At 37.7% G+C, this 24,382-nt stretch overlaps 2 long non-coding RNA genes and 1 other non-coding gene across 3 annotated transcripts; 2 read left to right on the top strand and 1 right to left on the bottom strand.

Annotated features, from left to right (window-relative positions):
• Window positions 1–1,918: 1,918 nt before the first annotated feature.
• On the top strand, window positions 1,919–2,025 carry LOC118489866. The gene has a single exon (XR_004887879.1). It is a non-coding gene; the product is annotated as a small nucleolar RNA R71 (small nucleolar RNA).
• An 11,645-nt stretch (window positions 2,026–13,670) lies between these two features.
• On the bottom strand, window positions 13,671–16,689 carry LOC110920026. Its single transcript, XR_004879465.1, has 4 exons — window positions 15,996–16,689; window positions 15,005–15,857; window positions 14,162–14,698; window positions 13,671–14,073 (listed from the first exon to the last, which is right to left on the bottom strand). It is a non-coding gene; the product is annotated as an uncharacterized LOC110920026 (long non-coding RNA).
• A 3,866-nt stretch (window positions 16,690–20,555) lies between these two features.
• On the top strand, window positions 20,556–23,765 carry LOC118486678. Its single transcript, XR_004879466.1, has 3 exons — window positions 20,556–22,441; window positions 22,514–22,931; window positions 23,013–23,765. It is a non-coding gene; the product is annotated as an uncharacterized LOC118486678 (long non-coding RNA).
• Window positions 23,766–24,382: the final 617 nt, after the last annotated feature.

Consider the following 24,382-nt stretch of genomic DNA (forward strand, 5'->3'; position numbering starts at 1 on the left):
CAGTCTGGACACGGCCCCGTGGGGACCGGACACGGCCCCGTGTTCAGGTGCCAGTAACAGAAATTAAAGAAATGAGACAGAATCCTGGACACGGGGGCGTGTCTGGTGAACATGGCCCGTGTCCAGTTACCTGAACTGGGCATTTTTCTGCAGGGGGTTCAGCACGGGGCCGTGTTGGTTGGGCACGACCCGTGTTGAGCCTTCTGTAATGGAGAAATTTGTGACGGGTTGCCTCGTTCTTGTGCATGGGGTCATTTTTCTCGTTCCCTTTGTCATCCTTTACCACCATGAGTGTGTTTTATTCCTGCAAATTAAAACTAAAAGATTAATCTAAACTAAGAATAGTTCCGCGGAATGCCTCCGTGGTGCGCCACGTTTATAAGGGTCCTTGGCTAGACCCAATGTGAGGTTATATAATTTCAGAGTGGGATGCTTGGCGTCCCATGTTACACCGTCGGAGAGCAGCATCCAAACTTGAATCAATAACCTTCATGTAGTTGACGGGGTCGTCGTCTTCTATTCTCTTCCCAACTCCGAATTTTACTTCATCATCCCCGTACCTTAAGGTGAGTGTTCCATCATTCATATCTACCACTGCTTGTGCGGTGGCGAGAAATGGTCTCCCTAGTATGAGGGGGACCTCGGTGTCTTCCTCCATATCGAGTATGACAAAGTCGGCTGGATAGACGAATTTGCTTACCTTTACCAAGACATTTTCGATGACACCTTGCGGGAATTTGACGGATCGATCAGCAAGTTGTATGCTCATTTTTGTAGGACTCGTTGTTCCTAGGCCGAGTCTTTTAAACATTGATGAGGGCATGAGGTTAATGCTAGCCCCAAGGTCGGCTAGTGCATTACGAACGGGGGACTCCCCGATTGAGCAGGGAATCGTGAAGCTCCCGAGATCGATTTTCTTTTGGGGAAGTTTATTGAGTACGAGGGCAGAGCATTCTTCGCCTAAGTTAACTAATTGCAAAGTTTCAATTTTCTTTTTATGAGTGAGGAAGTCCCTCATAAACTTGGAGTATTTGGGCATTTGGGTTAGGACATCAATAAAAGGAATATTGACATGCAATTGTTTTAATAGACTTTCGAACTTTGCGAATTGCTCATTGGTCTTTTGACGAATTAACCTACCGGGGTACGGGACTCGAGGAGCCTTGGTAGGCTCTGGTGACGGAGGGGAGTTCTTCTCCTGTAGAGGCGGGGGGTACCGTTTCTTCTGTCGGCGGTGGCGCTTCTGCAGGCCCCACGGTGCGGTTTCGTAACGTGATGAGATGAACTTGCGCTTTTGGGCTTGTTTCGGTATTGCTAGGTAATGCACCTTGTGGTCTCTCAGCAAAATTTTGAGCTATTTGATTTAATTGTTTTTCTATGTTTTGAATACTAGCTTGTTGATTTCTAAAATTTGATTCTAATTTTAGAAATCTTTCCGAGTTTTTCTTTTCAGTGTCGGAGATGAGGCGAGATACAGTATCTTCAAGCCTTTCTCATCCACTTTGTTGTTGAGTGAAATTTTGTGACTCATTTCTTGGTTGTTGAAAGTTTGTTCGTTGGGTTTGTTGGTTACTACTATTGTCGGGTTCTCTCCAACCAAGGTTTGGGTGGTTTCGCCATCCTTGGTTGTAAGTGCCCGTTGGAGGACCCGACGGCCTAGGTCTATTATCAATGTAGCTTACCGATTCTTGTTGATCGTCCGTTTCTTTCATACAACTCCAATTTTCATGTGACCCACCACATCCTTCACAACCCATAACCGAGACTGTTTTTGTCATTTCTAATTTTTTTATTTTTGAAGAAAGGGCCTCGATTTGGGCGGCGATTACCTAAAAGTCCCCCGGAGCTAGAATCAAGTGTCTGCCTTGTGTGTGGCAACAGTCCATTATAGAAAGTGGATACTTGTTGCCATATCGCAAGGCCATGATGTGGACACTTTCGTAATAGCTCCTTGAACCTTTCCCAAGTTTCATATAAGGATTCCCCGTCTTCTTGTGAATATGTATTAATTTCAGTCATTAATTTAGCCGTTTTAGCGGGAGGGAAATACTTATATAGAAATTTTTGGGCGAGTTCATCCCAGGTGTTTACCGATCCAACTGGGAGGGCGTTGAGCCAAGCTTTTGCTCGGTCTTTTAGTGAGAAAGGAAACATTCGGAGGCAGATGGCGTCATTTGATGCTCCATTGATCCGAAAGGTATCACATATTTCTAAGAAATTAGTAATATGTAGATGGGGATCTTCGTCCGCAAGCCCATGGAAGGTTGCGGAGTTTTGGAGCATTTGTATCAAATGCGGCCGTAGTTCGAAGTTATTAGCTTCAACATTCGGGGCATTGATAGTGGCGCCTAGGTTACCTACGGTGGGTCGTAGATAATCCATGAGGGTACGTTGTTCCGCCATTGGAGGTGGATCACCCGAAACTTTCTCTTGGTTTTTAGCTTTTAATCTTTTTCTGAGAAAGCGTTCGGGTTCTTCTAGAGGTTCTTTTATATCCTTATTAGAACTGGAGCTCGTACACTATATAGGATTGGCGTCTTGTTCCAAGTCCTGCAATAAAAACAGAAAAGAATGCTGATCAGAAGGTTCACCACGGCCCCGTGGTCAGCGAACACGGCCCGTGGTCGGAGTTACAGTAATTGTTTTCCAGATCTCAGTTACTGGAAAGTTGGACACGACCGCGTGTTGCACCGACACGGCCCCGTGGTCAGCCTTCTGTAACTTGGAAAACTAAAAACTGCCAGTAACGATGTTGGGCACGGCCCGTGTCCGACCAGGCACGGCCTGTGCTGAGCTCTGCAGAAGCTGAAAAACGAAAAAAATCCTAAAAAATTAAAAAGAAAAAGAAAAATAAAAGTATGATTAGGCCGTTGATTCCTAACTTTCTTAAAATCCTTGTGTCCCCCGCAGCGGCGCCAAAAACTTGATGCGTGTCAGTGTGTATATATTTTTTAATGTATATTTAAGCCCTTTTTACACCTTTAGCCAAGTTTTAAATTTATAAAACACGATATTCACTAACACTAAACACACATATGGGCAGGTGCACCCATCGTGGACGTAGTATAGTGTTGGTAAGATACCGAGGTCGTCCAAGGACACAAGAGCTTTTAGTACCGGTTTATCCTCAACGTCTAATCAAATAAAAATGTTAGAAAAGGTTTTTAAACTAAGAAAATAAAAACTAACTAAATGCTGAAAAATAAAAATAAAATAAAAACAGATAGACAAGATGAATCACTTGGATCCGACTAGTGTGTTAGTATAACCTTTGATTATTTTCGCACTTTTGCACTTGTTTAAGAGATCATCTTAGTTATTGTAGTAGGCCCCTCTTTTGAAGGCGACGTTACCCTCAACCCACTAGTTTGAGTCAGCAAGGATACAATCCTAAAGGGTTTGATTATTGGAAGATAATGAATTAAGTTATTGTGGAGGCCCCGCTTTTGGCGGTGACGTTACCCTCGACTAAGTAGTCTGAGTCAGCAGGGATACAGTCCTAAATAGCCGGGTTATAGTATTAATAGTAGTTAACTTATGAGGGGGTCAAAGAGTTTGGATCCCCGCCATCCAATACCTATGGGCATTGAAGGAGATCCTACTAAATTTGACCCAGGTCCCTTGCAGGACCTCTAAACGCTGAACAAGGGCAAGACCTCTTACGATCAATCTTGGATCCCGAGACGACTCACACACTCTACGATGGACAATGGATGATGGTGGTGGATGATGGTGTTATGGTGGTGGTGGGTGGTGGATGAAGTGTGAGAGAGGTGGTGTGCCAAGGGATGAGTTGAAATGAAACCAAGCACTCCTATTTATAGGCTGAACAGAAGGCTGGGCATGGCCCCGTGTCCGCTGGACACGCCCCCGTGCCTGTCTGACACTCTCTCTCTTCATTAATTGTAATTCGCAATTACAATTAATGCGTCTGCTGTACTTTCGCCACGCCCCCGTGCTCACTGGACACGGCCCCGTGGTGGGCAATAGAAGCTTCTATAGGTTTGTCTTTTCTGCTGCTTCTTGGGCACGGCCCTGTGCTGGCTAAGCACGGGGCGTGTTCAGTCTTCTGATTTCTCTTCTTTGCTTGGGAGGATGCCGTTGAGGGTTCGGACAATCTACTTTTGTTCCTTTTCTTGTATTTATGTTAGAATTAGCTGTCTTTTTGCTTCTTTTGTGAATTTGAGCTCATTTCATCCTGAAAATACAAAAGGAAGACAAAAACACTCTTTTTCCAACATTAGTACTCAAAAAGGGTTAGTTTTATGCCTCATTTGATGTAATTTATATGTTGCATTTTACACACATCACTTATTCTTTTTTTCTCATCATTTTTTTTCTTTTCATTCTTTTTTTTCGAGCGTAGACGTTGTTTCCTCTAACCCAGAGGCATTCCGGCTGCAAAGTCACTATCCCCAACTCGGATTACTTAGGCTTCGGTACTTTTTTATTGGCAAGTTCGATTTCACACATCCTAGAGGTATTCCGGTTGTAGAGTCGCTATCCCAAACCTAGATTAAATAGAAATGCGTTACTTTCATTCAGTTTCTTGCTCTTTTTATTTTTTATTATTTTTTTTTTCATTTTTTCTCTCTTTCAACGAGATATGACAAAAAACTCTAACGATCTTAACTTATAACGGCATCCCTTATACCATTATCGGCGGTTTCAATTTCCCCACTTTCCCTAGATAAGAACCCACTAGTAGACCGACAATTAGGTATATTTAAGAATTAAGATCAAAGGAACCTAGAACCGAATCGAGCCTACCCGCGCATCCCAAACTAGACACAAGCTCAATTATATTAATCTCATATTATTATTGTTTGACCCCGAACAAAAATCCGACTTTTCTATCATTTTCCGTTTTTATTGTGCAAACTTCTTATTTCAAAAGACATTTTCTATTTTTTTTTTATTTTTTTGGATTTTTTAAAATTTATCATTTTTTTTTGTATTTTTAATTTTTTTGTATTTTTTTAACTCAAGACTCTACTAAATAGACGCTGAACGATAGTTTCTCATCCCCACACTTAAACTCTACATTGCCCTCAATGTAGGATGGAAACCGACTCAAAAAACTAAAAATAAATAAGAAATAAAAAACAAAGGGCAAATCGGAAAGGACTTAGCTTGTTAATAACATTGTGTATGCTCAAATCTTTCGTCCAATCCAGCTCGATCGTGTAGCATTTCATTCGCGATCGCCTTTGACACTGACTGACATGCCTGATAAATGCCTTGAAATTTGAAAAGCAGCTCCAAAATCACCCGAATGGAGATTGAGTACGGGTGGTACATATTCAAACCTGCATAAACAAAAACAAGCAAACACCAAAGCAATACCGACTCTAAATAAAAGACTGACTCAACACTACTAAATTAGACTCATGATACAAAATAAAAGACTCAAAATACAAACTCTACAAGTGGGTAACAACTCTTCACATATTTATGGAGGATCATGTAAGCGCAGCTCACCTCCATAGACAAACTCATGGGTCGTAGCACCATTATACCTATCATTGCCCGAATCGCTCCAAACACCATCATCTCTCTCACAACCTCTCAACTCATCACCCGGCTGTTTGAATCTAGACTCTTCATATCGAAACCTATCCCCACAATGAGCCTTGCTTAGTATCTCTATCTTAGATTCTAACCTCACCAATCTCTCCTCTAATTCCTCTACTTTCCTATCAAGTGGATTTCCACACTTGGGTTCTATCACTTTCTCTAGACTCGGATCACTCACCCCCTCTTCCTTATCTCTCTCATCCTTCTCACATTCCCCAACTAACACTATCGCCTCTACTCTATCACTTGTCCCTCTCAAATTCATAACCTTGAAAACTACCGATTCCTCACCCGCTCTAAGTGTGATGGTGCCTAAGAAGACATCTATGAGAGCTTTAGCTGTGTTCAAGAACGGGCGTCCTAAAATCAATGGTACGTTTTCATCGGCCTCCATATCCAGCACTACAAAGTCCGCGGGGAAGACAAACTTGTCAACTTTCACTAACAAGTTTTCTACAATCCCCCGAGGATACTTAATTGTCTTATCTGCTAATGAGAGAGTCATACGAGGGGGCTTCAAATCACCAAGGCCTAGTTTTTCATAAAATGAATATGGCATCAAATTAATACTAGCACCAAGGTCTGCAAATGCGTGGTTTTGAACGTCACCACCGAACAAACATGGGATCGTGAATATGCCCGGGTCAGTGAGTTTCTCAGGAAGTTTGTTCAAGATCACCGCAGAACAATCTCCATTCAATGGAGTGTTAGAAAACTCATCTATCGTATCCTTACGCTTGAGAAAATCCTTAAGAAACTTGGCGTATTTGGGCATGGACTGTAAGGCTTCTATGAAAGGAAGATTAACTTTTAATTGTTTAAACATTTCAAGAAATTTCCCGTATTCCTTAGCATATTTCTGATGCTTAAGGCGAGCGGGAAATGGGGCACGAGAATGATCCACTAAGGGTGATGGCCTAACCCTAACAGGTTGTTTCTCTACGCTCTCCTCTACTTGAAAATCCTCGGTGTGTGCGGTACTCGCTAGGCCTAATGTAACACCCCAACCCCGCTAGGGCTGACGTGTCACTCTTACAGATATCAAAACTAAAAACCAATCCATAACATTAAATAAAAGATCCTAATTACATTTATTACATTACTGAAATAAATAATCTTGGCCAGCAACTTCCTAACGCTCCTCACTAAAATCCCAGATCATCCCATATGACCTGTAAAACAAATAGGAAAACACAAAAAGAAAAATACGGCTGAGCCAAAAATTGCTCAGTAACGGAGAAATCAACTATATAAGTAAAGTCATATCAGTGGAAGCAAAACATAACATAACTGAGACTCAACTGAAATGGTTACCGACATGAGTACTAAAAATAGATGAAGACACAAAACTGATACAAAAACTGATACACGAACCGATCTGAAACTGTAACGGAAACTGATACGGAAACCAAAGTCAGTCATATACATAACTGATACCGACCAAACACAAAACTGATGTAGAGACTGATACGTCATTGACCATGATGACCAAAGCATTTTATCTTGTATAAACGGACTTATTTTAAAACATCGTTTAAATAATCTAGTATTCATATAACAAGAAAACTTTCTAACCAATCATTTGTCAATGGAACGTTCGAACAAATCAAAAACTAATAACTATCGAATATTTTGAACGGCGTCTAATAAAGCTATTGTTTTTAAAACAAGATACTTGGCAAAACTATTTTCTTATAATGAATGTTTGAATCTTATCAAAATAAAATAATTTGTCATATTTAATAGCAAACCATTATTAGATAAAAAAAATAACTAATTTTCTAAAGATAAAAAGTTATATATAAGAAATAGAATAATTCAACTTAGACTTAAGAACGAAGTACTTATGACAATTTTGTAAACCGACATGGGAAGCTGATACAGAAACAAAGCAAATACGTAAACCGAAACATTGTAAATACCATTTAAAAAATCCCCTAACCTTTAAAAGAAAAGAACTGTTAAAGTCATTTTCTTTAAATAAATGTTTAGATGAAGATCAATATATATCAATTGATCATACTCCATAAATTATTATTTAATCAAAATAATTATTTTATAGCTTTGGAGATTTACATACAACAACCAAAATAATATGGATAACCAGATTTCAAAACTAGAATAATTTAATCCTTACGAAACTTATTAAACCAATCTAGAGAGTCGACACAAAACAAAGAAGACTCAACGACAATTATAGAACAAAGATTGAATCAACTACTGAATACAGGTACTGACAGATACAAACTATACGTATAACACGGAATCGTAATCCAAATTGAGACTGATACTGAGATGAAACTGATACAGAGACACTAAGTCAAAACAGACATAACTAATACAGAACATAATCGGATACTGAACATATCAGAAGCATGATTAACTCAACACATGATCGGAAACATGACCTAATGCGTACAAAACATATCAGACATATTAGAACAAATACTGAACATATTCAGATACAGAGACATATACTGACTTACACGACATATGTATATCAACAGAACAATCGTGTATCATAGGAGCACCCAAAGCTACAAACAAACAGACTGGTACACAGCTAGCTAGTCCATGCACCTATGAGATGGTGAGTGTGGCGTGCACCCATTATTCTATCTCCAGACAAACAAACTCAAACTCAGAGCTAAGATCGATCTATACGCCTCTAGTGGCCAAGGTGCTACACAAGCACAAGCTAGAGACGTCGTGAACTTTTATTACGCACTGTCACGATAAGTGCCATGCCGTTGACGCCCAAACGGCAAGCCAGACATGCTTGGGTGACAGATTACAAAAGCTTAGGTCATGTAAATAGTTTACAGACAACTTAATTAATTACCAACAGGAGCATGCGACCATGAGTACAAGTCTGAGGTATGGCATGCTATAACATAATAATAATCAAAACAAACAATACCAACATAAAGAGAGCTAACGGACAATTTCCAAATGACCTAAAATGTATCAAAATACACAACGAAGACCGACTAACTGTAACAAAACCCGTACTACAAAGTAACGGATACAAATTTATACTACCATGAAAAGGAAACGAAATCCGTACCTTAGTTTAGCCAAGAAAAGCAAATAAAAACATGTCGTCCTCAAAAGTATGCAAACCTATATTTTAATTATAAAATTTACGAACATTAATTCGGCTATATGATTCGTTGACTTATCGATTGTCCGACGACGAAGACCTTATGACTCTTGACTAAAGATCATAACGGGTTTTACATGTATTCATCCAAAAAGAAGTTTAAGACTTATAGATCTTATATTCATCCAAAAAAGATGTTATATTACCGGAATATAACATACAACAGATTAAATATATTCCTTTATAACCTATATTACTAGCAATTTATTTATCATAAAATATATTCCTTTATTGCTAATATATTAAACTCCATCTAATTGTTTGATTAACCAAACTCTCGCAAACTGATGTTGAACCTCATCAACCCAATAGTAAAATTTCCAAAATCCATTAAGCATTAATCACCACAAAATGTACAGTAGGTTTAAACCAAAAAAAAAATGAAAAAAAAAAAACTTCTTTGACCAGAGAATAACCGAACCTTAGTTCTAATTATGTGTGTGCAAGGTTATAAGTTATGGTCTGAAGTTTAATCAAATCTCGTTTAACAGAACCAATTTAGCAACTGAAATCCTTAGTCGCCCAACTTTAATTAAACAAAAGTAAAAGGTTCAAACTGTTACCTTCACCGACGAGCGAGCGGACCAACAAGTTAGTTCCGGGGAGATGATTTACGTGGTCGGCTAAAGAAAGGAACTGAGGGTGGCGCCAATAATTGTGAGTTCGCGCGACGGTAGTGGTGACGGTGGTGAAACATGGTAGCGGCGACATATGGTGATGTAACGACAAGTCCGGTAAGTGAGTCGCTAGAATAGCGGTTGTGCGACAGTGAGGTACAAATGGAACAGAGGTCATACAATCTTGAATAGAGAGGCCAAAGATTTATAAGGATAAAAGATCGAATGCTAATCCTATATTCCCATGTGTTTCGATCGGTTCAATCCAAAGGAATTATATTTTTGAATTCCATGAACGCCACAATAGGGATGACAAAACATATGTGCACTAGTTGAAATTAAAAGTCCAACTTACTATTCTTAATTTATTAAGTAATTCTTTGGAATGGCAATCAAATTAATTAAATGAATATATCAACCCTTAATTTAGTCAAAAAAAAAATTGTTTCTATAAAATAATCCAACCATTTCGTACCACATCTCTAATTAGAATTACTTATTTAGTAAATACTATATAATTATTATATAATATATTTATAGTTTATTTAGTAATCCTATGTATAAAGTTAAATCATTGATTTATTTGTTCTCAATTTTAAACTTAAAATAGCACTTTCTGTGAAAGTGTTACAAAATGTCATGTATGGGAATACCAGAGTAGATCAATCGTATATGGTTTATTATAGTAAAATAAATAAATATATAAATGTGATTATTAGTCTTTAGTATTTACTCAATTATATTTTATAAAACGATATACACAATTGTTAAGTAATATCTACTAACTAAAACATACGGTCAGAAACAATAAACGTTTAGTGAATTATTATTATTATTATTATTATTATTATTATTATTATTATTATTATTTTAATCTGTTTAGAACTGACATAATTAATAGATATTTATTACTTTAGGCTTTTCAATTTTCAGGTATTACACCTAACCTATGTTGCACTTGACCGGGAGACTCCATCTCTATCTCCTCATCTACCTCTTCCTCATCCTCTACCTCTACCCTCTCTCTCACTAACTCTCCTAAACTTTTTCCACTACGGGTGGTGATTGCTTTTACGGAATGGTGAGCCGGGTTAGTGTGAGTATTACCCGAAAACTGACCAGGAGGGTATTCTTGTAACTGCTTAGCTATATCACCTACTGTCCTTTGAAGGTCTAAAAGTGCGGATTGTTGATTTTTAAACTGAAGATCATGACTTTTATTAATTTGCTCTTGATTTTTAACGAAATTTCCTAAATCAGATAAGGATTTCTGTGTCGTCTGATCTCGCGCCATCATTTGAGCGAACATCTCTTCCATCCTACTCAAACTACCCTCTAAAACCTTACCACTTTGACTCTCTTGATTCGACCCCCCACTCGTAAACTGACCTCTCGAACTCGAACCACTAAACTGACCTCCCTGTCCTGAACCACTACTAGCATAAAGACAAGGCCCCCTATTTTGATACTGACCAAATGGAAAACCAGGGGGATTACCAGAAGAATGAAAACCACTATTGTTACCACTACCGCGCCAGTTGGAATTGTAATTTGAGTTATTATTATCAAACAGACCCCTAGACTGACCGGCTATATACTCAACCTACTCGAGTGTAAGTGTGGGACAATCTATCGTATCATGGCCTCCTCTACACACCTCACACCTATCAACTTTCTTCTTAATCTCACTCAGCTCTTGTTTCAGACCCTCTAAAACAGCAGCTACCGATGGATCCAATCTAACTTGGTTTACCCCTCGACCGTCCGAGGAGGTACGCACAGGAATGGAAGTCCTGCTGGTAGTGCTATAATCCACATTAGAATGGGCGAAACTCTCAAACAAATCATTACACTCATTCACTGTCTTTTTACCCATAAGCTGCCCTCCAGCTGAAGTATCGAAACGAGCTTTAATTTCAGAAGTAAGACCATAATAGAATTTTTCAACTAGAGCCCAATCAGACAGACCATGCTGCGAACAACGAGAGAGCAAGGTCTGAAAACGCTCCCAGGCCAAGTGGTAAGGCTCATCAGGCTCCATGTGGAAGGAGTGAATCTGATCACGAAGGCGGGATGCCTTGGCTGGGGGAAAGTACTTGGCTAAGAAGGCATCGCGAAGACCTGCCCAACTGGTGAAAGTGCCTACGGACTGAGAATCAAACCAGACGGCTGCGCGTCCAGCAAGAGAAAATGGGAAAACCTGAAGGTACCGGGTCTCTAGATTAACACCCTCAATGGAAAAGGTGCTGCAAAAGCGAGTGGTGCGATTTATGTGAGCGGGAGCATCCTCATCATCACGACCGTGGAATTGGCAAGAATTGGTGATGGTCGTCATGATGTAGGATGGAATCTGCCAGGACCTATCAATTGCGATGTTTGGAAGGGTGATGGGTGAATTAGCGCCAGTGAAACCAGTGGTAGCCTGCTCGTAAACGGTGCGGTTCGCCATTTGAGTAGCGGGTGGAGGACTAGGTGTACGAGAACGGGAAGGTGGTGGGGTGTTGTGTGGTGACGGCTTTTGTGTGAAGTCGAAAGCCGGGGTGAAATGCGAAAACGAAGGTGAGCTAGAAGAACTTAACTCGGGTGCAGAAGATGAGACAGAAGACTTGATCGTAAGCGGATTCAGCGGAGGTCCCTGCGTAAGCGTATGGGGCATCAACTGCAAAAGCCGAATACAAACAAGTAAGAAGACTCTAACAAACGACTCGACAAAATAGAAAAGACAATAGAACAAATTTATTTTTTTCGATTTTTAAATAATTAGACTCCTACGACTCAACGAACAAACAAATAGCACGTAATATGTCAAGTAAGTACAAACAAAGTAATTAACGCAATCGCCAAAGAGTCCCCGGCAACGGCGCCAAAAACTTGATGTGCTAAAAGTGATCTAAATAAATTAACTAAATAAAACCCTAAATTACTCTCTAAGTTTTAAATTTATAAAACTAAGACTCTCTAATACCTAGACCACACAACTGGCAAGTGTACCGATCAATCTAGTATAGCCTAAGTAAGTCCGAGTATCGAACCCACGAGACTCTCTAATTACATTAACTAGACTCTATCTAGACTTAGACTGACACGGACTCTAACTGTTTTATATTTGACGGGGGTTTCTAAAAATCCTAATAAATGAAATTAAAATTAAACTAAATAACTAGACTAACTAGACGCGACTTTGGACGAAAACTTAACTCAGTGATGATGAAGGCTACCTAGGCTAGACTCATGTTTAACTTGGAGTGGATTTCTATTCGTAGTTAATGTGGTATGGAACCGGGATCTTTTGATACTAAACCTATTAAGACACCAACTAAGCCCCTCAACCCTTCTCGAGGTGAAAACTTATGGCACTACCTAGGCCGTTACGACTACCGGTTGTTAGATTTCCTTACAGTCCTCTAACTTCTTGAAAAGTGCCCTAATATGACAATCCACCTTACAGCACGAAAGTCTAAGGCAACTATGGATTCTAACTTAGTTTAATAGACACGAGATTGATTAGGGAACTAAGGCCGATTTCTTACAAAACCTAATCCTAGCTATATACCAAACCGAGACCTATTAATAACCTCGAGCCCTACAGCGACAAGATTAGTAGAGCACTTGTTTTTATAAGATTACTGAATATTACTTCTAAGGTTACTTACTAGATTTTCGCCTTAAAGGATGAAAGATTTATAACGTGATATAGACACTCACCTAAATCTAGAACCCTAGCACAACCCTATTATGTGATATAGACCGTCACCAATGATTATATGATGCAATAATCAATATTCAAACAATATCAAGCACGCATACACACCAAATTAAAGGTTCCAAAGTTCTTTACTTTTCAAGAAAACCAATAACCAACAGTAATAACGAATAAAAATCCAAACTTTGTTAAACATTCATCATAGCCTAGGTAGCAACGAAATGTTTAGCCAAGAAACATAGTCTTGAAAATAATCAAACAAAGTCTCAAACAACACTAGTACAAAAGTGAGCAAAAGATGCGGGTAAATTGGCTATAAGATGCGGTTTTAGACCCGCATCTTATGGCATAGCATCTTATGGCTATAGGCCAAAAGATGCGGTTTCAAGAGATGTGGTTCTAGACCCGCATCTTTTGATAATTTAACCAAAAACTACTTTTTTTCAATATATTCAAGAGATGCGGTTCTAGAACCGCATCTTTTGGTGTTTAAGCTAAAAAATATATTTTATTTTTGGTTTAATTTTCAGGAAATTTTATTAATAATTCCAAATAAATTCTTATTATATACATATTATCTAAAAACAAAATTAAAATATACAAAAACAAATTAAATTAAACCAATATAAAATAACCCAAGAATATAAATTACCAAGGTTTCAAAGTAACATAAATTTACAAAAGTTTCAAAGTAACATAAACTAGTAAAAGTATCCGGCGCGTTGCAACAGGGTACATATTGGCACATTAGACGCTTTCATTAGTGCTCGAACAAAAACTTTTACAATAAACTTGCATCCGCTTCTTCTAAATCAAATCAACAACAATATTCACCCATAAATAGAGAATCTCATGTGAATCTGAAGTCGGACAAATAGTAGATTTCAATCGTTGTAGAGAGTTATGAAATAGAGGTAATTAACAATCTTTAGCAACTTGATTAGATCCAGAATCATCAGCATGATCGGCAAAGTGATCCAATATACGTGCGTGGCAAGCTTTCTCTAAAAAAGCTACGTACACAACCATATAAAAAAGGAACGTTATAGATGGTATGGAAGCAAATAAGTAGAAAATTATAAAGGTTGCGAAGGGAAGTACCATCCGTTTTTGTAACACTTGCATTAGCAACCTTTATAATCTGCAATCAACTGATGATCATACAAGTGGAGGGCTAAAACAAAATTTGTCAAAAAGAAAGTTCGACTATGAATCAAATGACTTTCAATGCTTTGTGACTTCTATTCCATATCAAAGTGGTGATTTAATTGATTTACAAACAAAGTGCCATCAAAGGATTTAACTAATAAAATTGTAACTAATGACCTAAGAATAGAAGTCAGAAACTTTAAGGATCAATTTGCATCAAGTAAACAAAGATAGGCACAAACTGAGAATTAGGAATCTGTGGAAACTCTAGGTAAGCTGTACCTGTCAGGTCCCCACATCACTCCATGAATCATCTTCTAGACATCTTTCAAGTAGGCCAAAGCCCGATGTGCCACCAACTTCGTTTAGCCTCTCTCGTTTCTCTGATAAATCATAAAAATTAGTTTTTTTAAGAATGGGTGCTTCATCGATTTACCCGGTATATCCCATAACTACATCACTGAATCTCATGGCAGGGTCAACAATCACCTGTAAATTCCCATACAACAGAAAAATTAAGTGTTTATGAAAATAAACTACTTAATTTTAAACTCTTAATATAGAAAATATATCAAGTCACTACTAATAATTTTTTAAATAAAAATGATCTAAGGAGTTAAAGGATTGAAAATATACTTAAGGCCACAATGAAACCATTTCTCCTATTTGACCCATTTCCTTTTTAACTAACATACATTTTATCCATTATATATATATCAAGTATACCGCAATTGACTCATTCCTAAGTAAATGGAATGAAAATGTCACCTTAAATAAAACATACATTCTACATACCAGCAAAATCATAATGTGGTTGTCCTTAACGTCAAGCCAAACATCAGTTGTTCGATCCGTTGCTGACGGCAACTTCATAATATACGAGTGGCATCAATAGCATCACAACAATTTTAAAGCCTCTAATATTCTCAAATTTGGATTTCATCTGTGTGAATTCCTCGTATGTTGTCAGCCATTGGAGGTGGTGGAGGAGCCCACATTGTTCAATTAACAAACCAAACTTTCAAGTACTAAAATGTTCAGAATTTTGTATTATGAACCAAGAGCTAAAGTAAATTGATGACATAAGAGCCAAGGTTAATTCACAAAAAAAAAAAAAAAAAAAAAAAAAAAAATCATTCATCACCATTTAAACCAAAATCCTTTTACACAATCATCATCTTTAGAACTGGCAAAATCATCCAAGCAAATAAAACTTCAAAAAAAAAAAAAAAGATCTTCAAAATCCAACCTCAGTTACTTCATAATCTAACCTCAAACCCTCTATAAATCCAGTAAAATCATACAACATACCATTTAATACAAACTAAATCAAACATTTAAAAATATCTTCAGCATAATTACAGTTCAATCTAGCCAAAACTTTCAACTAATTCTAGCATAGTTCACAATCTAAACGAGATATACTCCAATTTCAACAATCGACAAAAACATAAAAATTCATACAAAACAAAACAAATAAAACAAAAGTAAACATGTAATATCTAAAAAAAAAAGACGAATCTAGGTCAAAAAAGGGGGAAATTTACGGAGAGAAAAGGGGCTGATTCCCCGGGATAAAGATCGAGAAAGATGACACCCATGGCTGTGCCCTCGTACCTTCTACAGGGTCTCTGCAACATAATAATATCTGGATAATAACAAACCAATTTCAAACACTATTAGTCTTTCAAAGATTTCAAATCCCCGATAATCTTGACTACACACATATCGTACAGATACACAATCCGATAACATACACATTAAGAAGGTTAGGGGTTTTCATCACCTCTTCAAATAACCGTGATGTTCGATTAGAGTTTAGGGTTCGTCGATTAGGGCGAAACCATGTGAGGTTGAGGTTGTCGTGGATTGCGTCCGGTCTTCTTCGGCTGGATGGCTTCGAGGTTCAGCAGGCGGCAGACAGACGGTGGAGAGGAGAGGTGTTTGGAAGATGAGAGGAAGTTTTGGGGTTTAATTTTTTGGATACAGGAGGGAAGTGAATTTTTGTGAGGGAAATTGGGGTTTAATTTTTTGGAGATGGAGGGAAATGAATTTCGTTGGGGAAAATTAGGGACAATAAGTGCGATCAACCATCTGCGCATCAAATGATGCGTGTGAAGCCATAAAACCACTAAAAACGCCAAAGAACCACCCAAAAGATGCGGTTTGAAGGGTGACCCGCACCTTTTAGCAATAGTCATTCGCATCTTTTGCTCTCTTTTGTACTAGTGCAAGAATTCATCGAAGTAAAAACAAGAAACTAGAAAATAAAAGAAATCGTAAGGTAGAACCCGTAAATTTCTTGATCTCTAAACTTCCCACTTGACCTCAATGATTCCAAAGCTTGATTTCTTGCAAAACAATTCGCTCCGGATTATCTTTGTTCGTCTGATATTGCGTCTGTGTCCTATCTCAAATTCCTTGCGTCTGATCACAATGTATATATCTTTTTTCCTTTGACTGCATCTGATGTATATATATTATGTCCTGATCCTTCGCGTCCAAGTAATATTAGAATTCATTAATGAACAAAACAATGTTAAAATAAGTGTCAACAGGCATATGAATTCGCTGGCATTGTATGCCTTCCCACGGCCCGTCTTTTATTTTCTTTTGTTCTTTGCGTTGAACTCCAACAATCATAATTGCAATCTCTCAAAAATATATAATCAGCCTCTATAATAATCATATCTCCGCATCCCTCCTTTCTCTATTTATTTATTTATCCACTGACATGACAGCTATTTCGTCAGATGGGTATCTTAGCAACCCAAACTTCATGTGGTCCAACACCAATAAATTAGACAGACTCAAATTATATTTCTCTCGATCAAAATATAAATCTTCTTTGGTGGCAGCTCTCTAACTTATAAAATAGAGATAGTGGCTTCGGCTCACTCACAGAAAATAGCTGTAAATTTCCTTGTGTCACTGGCGTCTCACTCTGCCCAACTGGCTGGTTATTTACATATTACTTGTTTTTGCTCCATTTGCACCTGGCCCAACACAAAATAGTATAATATAATACTAAAAACTAAAAATAATAAATAAAAACTAAACAAAAACTATACAATTTACATGGGACAAATATGTGTATTTTACCCCACATCAGTTAAAAATAGGTCGAGCGAAACTGCCATGACTTGGGAGAATTGGAGAAGATTTCAGATCTTTGGCTAATTTTGTTGTGGTTGTTTCTGGTTGTATGTTTCTCAGTGTGGTGTATTTTTTCAGTTTTCGATTGTTGTAGTTTTGGTGGCCGTTCAAAAAAAAAATTGAATATTACTCGTAGTCGTGTCTCAAAACTAACAAGCCGTGCTTTGTACTGGTTTATTGGCTACTTCAACTAGCTAGCACATACGAGTGCGACTCTTACAAAAGTCATCTTGAGTTTCGAATTAGAATGAACTAAACTAGACTAACAATAAGAGTTCGAAATCCTAGAATTGAATATAGCTGGTGCTAGTTTTGTCGGCCCAGATCCAATCCCTTGTTAATTTTCTAGGTTTAATCTATTAAAAAAAGCAAATTGTGGTTTGTTCCTTGTGGTTTTATGCTTATTACTGTATTTTACAAAATTAAATGTTTTGCAATTTACATACCAAAGTTTCTGATTTATTGTCATTTTAATCCATCACACTAACTGCATCCAACTTATAGTTAAATCAAGATCACATGAGAGGCATGTCCCGGGCTAATGATTTATGTATGTTTATCCGTAAGTCAAAGAGTCTTCAACAAAAAATGATAAGAGTAAACTGCAATTTTACCCCCTAGAGAAATAGCTCATTGTCACTCTTATCCCCTACCACAAATTTTTTTTGTCTAACCCCCCAACAAATGCGAAACGCTGCAATTTTACCCCCTTGCACCCAACTCTATCATGTCAACGTTTGTTTGACTGTTAATAACCTGTGAAAAGTCGTTTTTGCCCCCCCCCCCCCCCCCCCCCACACACACACACAAATCCAAACTCTAAATCCCCAATTAGATCGAAAATGGAATCATAAAACCCTAGAACTCAAAACCTCTCTCCAGAAATCATCCAATCAAACCCTGACTCAAATCCATCATATTTCATCTTACCCTACACCTTCAGCTTCATTTCTATACCCCTCTCTCAATCACACAGATCTACACGAAGATCTCTTCATCGATCCACACTCACAGACACCAATCCAATCATCTGAAGGAGTAATACTCAAAATCACTAACTCAATCATCCACTTAATCGTCAAACAACAGAGAATCGAACTCGCGCCCGACATGTTAGAAATCGTCTGTTTCCGTCAAGGTAACACCGTTGTCGTCGTTCTTGCTCGAGTCGTCCGTCTCCGTCAAGCAACGGCTGCAGTAGAGGGGTAAGGATGGAGTGCTTGATGATGTTTGGTTGTTGTGGAGATGCGGATGTGGGAAGTGTTAAGCCCATATCGGACCACCGTAGATCCAGATCTGAGCAGAGGGTGGGCTTGGGGGTTGCATCTCCGAGGATCTGGTGTGGCAAAGTCTTCATCTTCAAGCTCTAGCAAAGTCTTCAATTATGTTTCTTGTTATACCCAGGACTGATTTTGTTCTTTTGATCAATGATTTGGTGATGTTATAGTGTTGTTGAATAGGAAGATCTTAAGGTATATGGCAATACTGAAGGTGGTTAGGGGATGATGATAATGGTTAAAGGTGGTCATGTTCTTGAAATTCTAGGTTTGAAGATAATGATGTGTTCTTGAAGATTTATGAAAATTATTGAAGATTATGAAGATCTGGTTTGAAGATGTATTCTAGAAGATTTATGAAAATTATGAAGATCTTGGTTTGAAGATGGCTTTGAGGTGAAATTACCGAAATACCCCTGCTGGTACAGTCAAACAAACGTTGACTTGACAGAGTTGGGTGCCAGGGGGTAAGATTGCAGCGTTTCGCATTTGTTGGGGGGTTAGACAACAAAAATTTCGTGGTAGGGGGTAAGAGTGCCAATGGGCTATATCTCACTACTAGAAAAATGTTTTTTTTGCTACAAAACTTTTTGACAAATTTCCCACACCTTAATTTTGGCGACAAGTTTCCCACAAATTATAGACAAATATTAAAAGCCATAAATTTCCCCAAAATTTTTCTACAAGATAGTCACCAAACCTATATTTGTGGCAATTTCGTCGCAAAGTTTACTATGTTTCCAACAATGTTCCCACAAAACTTTGTTTTTTATTTATTAGCTTTTATTATTAGTTTAAAATTCAAAACTGTGGCAAAGTTGTGGCAACTTTTTGACAAATTTCCCACAAATTTTAGAGAAATATTAAAAACCAGAAATTTTCCCACAATTTTTCGACAAGATAGTCACCAAACCTGTATTTGTGGCAATTTCGTTGCAAAGTTAACTATGTTTCCAACAAGGTTCCCACAAAACTTTGTTTCTTTTTCATTTATTAACTTTTATTATTAGTTAGTGCAATTTATAAAACTAAAAAAATAAAATTCAAAACAGTGGCAAATTTGTAGCAACTTCCAATGATTTTCCCGCGAAATTTAATTATATTATTTGAGGCAGGTTAACGTACAATGGCTCTTATCATACAAAATGTGCGCGATCATCCCAGCCGTACGATCTGATGTGAATTCACTCATGAACATGCGATTTGTGCTGAAAAAACCAACATGCGAAATTGCTTTATATACCCAAATGTGATTTCATCATATTTACCAACATGCGAAATTGGTACAAAAAAACCAACATGCGATTTCCAACGTGCTTTTTTCTAACATGCGATTTCACAATCGCGTACGAGCGAACGATAAGCCGTATTGTACGTTACACTTTTTCTATATTATTTATCAATTTTTGTTAACTATTTTTTTTGAACGGCTTAATTTTTATCAATGGGATTCGAACCCTCTTTCATATGAGAAGGCAAACTCTTATCCAACACTTTGATACAACTAGGCCAAAGGCTCTTTGAATGTTAATTGTTAGTACGATAAAAATAGACATTTTTAAAAACTAAAATATCAAAATATGTGGCAAAGTTGTCGCAACTTGCCACATTTTCCCCCACAAAACATTATCTTTTTATTTGATAACTCTTGTTAATTGTTCATATAATATATAATATAAGAAACAATTTTACAGACTAAAAATCTAAAATCGCGGCAAAGTTGTCGCAACTTGCGACAATTTTTCCACAAAACATTATTTTGATTTTAATAATCCTAACTTTCACCACCACCACCACCATTAGTCCACCACTTCCACCACCATCACCCACCACTGACATCCACCACCATCAGCCACCACCACCACCATCAACAATCACCACCATGGCAGCTGGTGGTGGTGGTTGTTGATGGTGGGGTGGTGGTGGTGGCTGACAGTGGTGATTGTTGATGGTGATGGTGGCGGATGACGGTGGTAGTGGTTGTTGATGGTGGTGGTGGGTGGTTGTTGATGATGGTGAAAGTTATATTATACAAACATTAATACCCTATGTGCTACCAATTTCCTTTCTATAATTTAAAACTTTAATTTGATTTTTATACTATATATAATATACACTTTTAATATTACAAAAATCGTCGTTTATGTTGATAGCAGATTGCAAAGTGTGTCCTTTGTCTTCAAAAAGTACAAAAGTGTACTCGATGTTTGCAATCCCTTGAACGTTATGTGCTTTAGCCCGAACTCAGTTAGGTTTATGGTTAAATTTGACCAACTGAACCCCGCATGAAGGTATTTTAGTCATTTTACATTATTTACACAAATAAATAAACATAAACATTAACATATAAAAAACTTAATACATATCTCTCTCTATAACACATACACATACCATCTCTTTTAACCTCCACCATCAGCCACCACCTACTCACCATGACCACCACAACCCCCACTCAATTTATAAAATCCTCTAAAAACACAACATATTAGCACAAACAAGATCATCAAATTGAATCGAAACCATTCAGATCAACAAAAACATGCAGATCAATCCGTACACTCAAAAAACACTAACAATTTCAACATAAAACAAAATCAGAAATGAAGAAATTATATCTGGAACAACCCCACTCCTCATCTTCTTCACAAAACTTGTCAGTGGTTATATAACAGCAGTGAACGACAACCATAATGGGTAGCAATGGGAAAATGGAGTTTCGACAAATCAGATCCGGCAGTGTGGAACGACGGATTTTAGGGTTTCGACGATGACGACGACTTTTAGGGTTTTGACGACGACGGAGCTATGTAATGACGACGAGTTGGTGATGTGATGGTGGTGGTACTGTGGCGGTGGTGGTGCAATGGCAGTGGTGGTGCTGTGGTGGAGGAGCTATGGGCGGTGGTGATGTGATGGCGGTGGTGCGATGCAAGTGGTGGTGCGATGGCGAAGGAGCTTTGGGCGTTGGTGATGTGATGACAGTGGTTGTGCCATGGCGGAATTCTAGAGAGAGAGAGAGAGTAGAGGAAGGAGAGTGAGTTTTGGGAGAGATGGGGATAGAGGTGTTTTTTATTATTTATTTAAGTGTTTTGGGTAAAATGACCAAAATACCCTCATGTGGGACTCACTTGGTCAGACTTAACCATGAAAGCCAACTGAGTTAGGGCTAAAGGATATAACGTGCAAGGGTTTGCAAACATCGAGTACGTTTTTTGTACTTTTAAAAGACAAATGACTCACTTTGCAATCTGGTGTCAACATAAAGGATGATTTTTGTAATTTACACTATCTTGATTTCACTATGTTAACTTTTGTTAGTTAACTTTTGCTAGTTAACTTTTATAAAACTAATACACCATTGTGTATATATTTTTATATGAAAATTCAGGTATAAGTTTTTTTTTTTTTTTGAAAACACAGTTTAGTTCAAATAGAGTACATTCTTTATCTCATAAGCTATATCAAGTACCATACCATATTGGCGCCATTACAAACTACAAACTGAACAAAATCAGTATCAGTTCAAGTATTATGGGGACTTGTATCAGTAGTATTAGTATTATTGGAACCTATGTCGACATCCCTGTTCATAGCTTTCAAGCGCTATAAAATATAAGTTAATTTTTTGGGTTACATAAGACAATATTTTTTTGTAATGAAACCATTGTGATCTTTCTCTTATAACATAAATTACTAAGAGTACCGATGCCATAACGAATCAAAGCTTTACTGATTGATAACATCCTTACTAGTATCAACATTATCGGGAGTGGTATCAAGATTATCGGAACTGATATAGGTATTTGTTCATATTTCTTAACACATTTCTCAATAATTTCTTAACACATTTCTCAATAATTTCTAAATATAGGAAGCTTGGCTTAATGAAAAGAAGAATTAGAAACAAACCAAAGGTTGAGGGTTCAATTGTGAAGGAACATCTAGTGAATGAAATTGCCACCTATTGTTCTCTATACTTTGACTCAACGATTGAGACACGCCATAATCGAGAGCCACGAAATTTCGCACCGCAACATCTCAGCTCTTTGAGTGGAGGCTCTAAACTAAGCGTATTTGTCGATCTATCGAGACGATTACATCAAAAGGGTGGAACACGAAGGCATATGAGTAATGAAGAACTTTAAAAGGTGCACACATATGTTCTTCTAAATTGTGTAGAATTTTACCCTTATATCAACAAATTTGATGAAGTGGCACCACAACTATATCCGGACGAACCAGAATTCCTTGTTAGAGATTACCTTTTTGCTAAATGGTTTGAAAATCACGTAAGTAAAGCCAATTAACTCTTTATGATTGATGTTAGTGCGTTGTTAACCAACATGTTCCGTGTATGTTTTTCATTGTAGGTAATGAACAATTTAATTGATGGAAGCACTCGACATTTGGAAATTTAGCAAGACAACCATCAATGTACGCTCAATCACACAATGGGTACTTTGTAAATGGTTATAAGTTTCACATCTAGAAGTATGGTAAGGGACTTGTGACCTCAAACTGTGGTGTATGCGTGAGAGGGGAAACGTATGACGCGGAAGAGTCTGACTAGCACGGATTAGTGGACGAGATATTAGAACTTAAGTATAATAGCAAGGAACCTCAAATTGTGGTAGTGTTTAAATGTACATGGTTTGATAACAACCTGGGTGTAATAGTTAACAAAAATAAGCTTGTTGATGTTAAACACAAGTTTCATCTTCCAGGTGACGACAAGTTCATCTTGGCATCACAGGCAGAACAAGTGTTTTACACTTCATACCCTGCCGTAACACGTGATACAAAAGATCTATGGCCGGTTGTAAAGACAAAATCCCGTCACATTTATGATCTCACTACACCTGAAACTGATATCACCAATGATGGTAACACGACATCACATGATTTTCTTCAAATTGATGAACGGCTTGAGTTACCGAATGCGGTAACTAGGAGTGATCCCTTAGACCTGGTTACATTTCATGATGATGATGGTGGTGATGGTGATGGTTGTGATAACGATGATGCAAACGTTTATTCTGACTACTCTTTAGATGAAGATGAACATGATTGTTAGGAACATAAATTGTTTGTTGTTGTATACTTGTTATTATTTGAGATTTATCATATGGTATGTGCATTGTATATTTTTTCCTATCATAGAGTTTGTCAATCTTATATATATTATCTAACCAAATATGTTCTATTAAATGCAGGCTAGATACAATATGAATGTTGGTAAAGATAATACAAGTCGTGGTGGTGGTAGTGGTAGTGGTGTTGGTAGTGGTCTGCGTGGAGGAAAGACAAAGCAAGTTTCAAGGAAACGCATTGATTGTGGCAATGTTATTCCGGTGCCTGATCTTAGTAGAGGTGATGGTGATGCTGCTTTTGGAAGACAAAGATCCCAAAAGTTGGATCCAAAACATCCCAATGGGAAGGCAATTGTTGAGAAACCTACTATATGGACTAAAGGGTCGTATTTGATGGTACGACCTCCAAAAGGTCCTTCAATTTCATACCGCAGAGGTGTAAGGGGCAGTTATCATCGTATGGGTGAGGGTGATCCAATGGCTGATTTAGCTGGGACGTTAAATAGTTTATCACCAGATATTCTTGATGATAGGGACGGTACAACGTTACAAGATTTGTCACGTTATATCCTTGATGATTGCGACAATGGTAATCAATATAAATTACTAATTTTTTTATTAGTTATCATTTTATTAATTATTATTTTTAA

The sequence above is a fragment of the Helianthus annuus genome, chromosome 2 (assembly GCF_002127325.2).
Source record: "Helianthus annuus cultivar XRQ/B chromosome 2, HanXRQr2.0-SUNRISE, whole genome shotgun sequence".
In the NCBI taxonomy this organism is placed as follows: domain Eukaryota; kingdom Viridiplantae; phylum Streptophyta; class Magnoliopsida; order Asterales; family Asteraceae; genus Helianthus; species Helianthus annuus.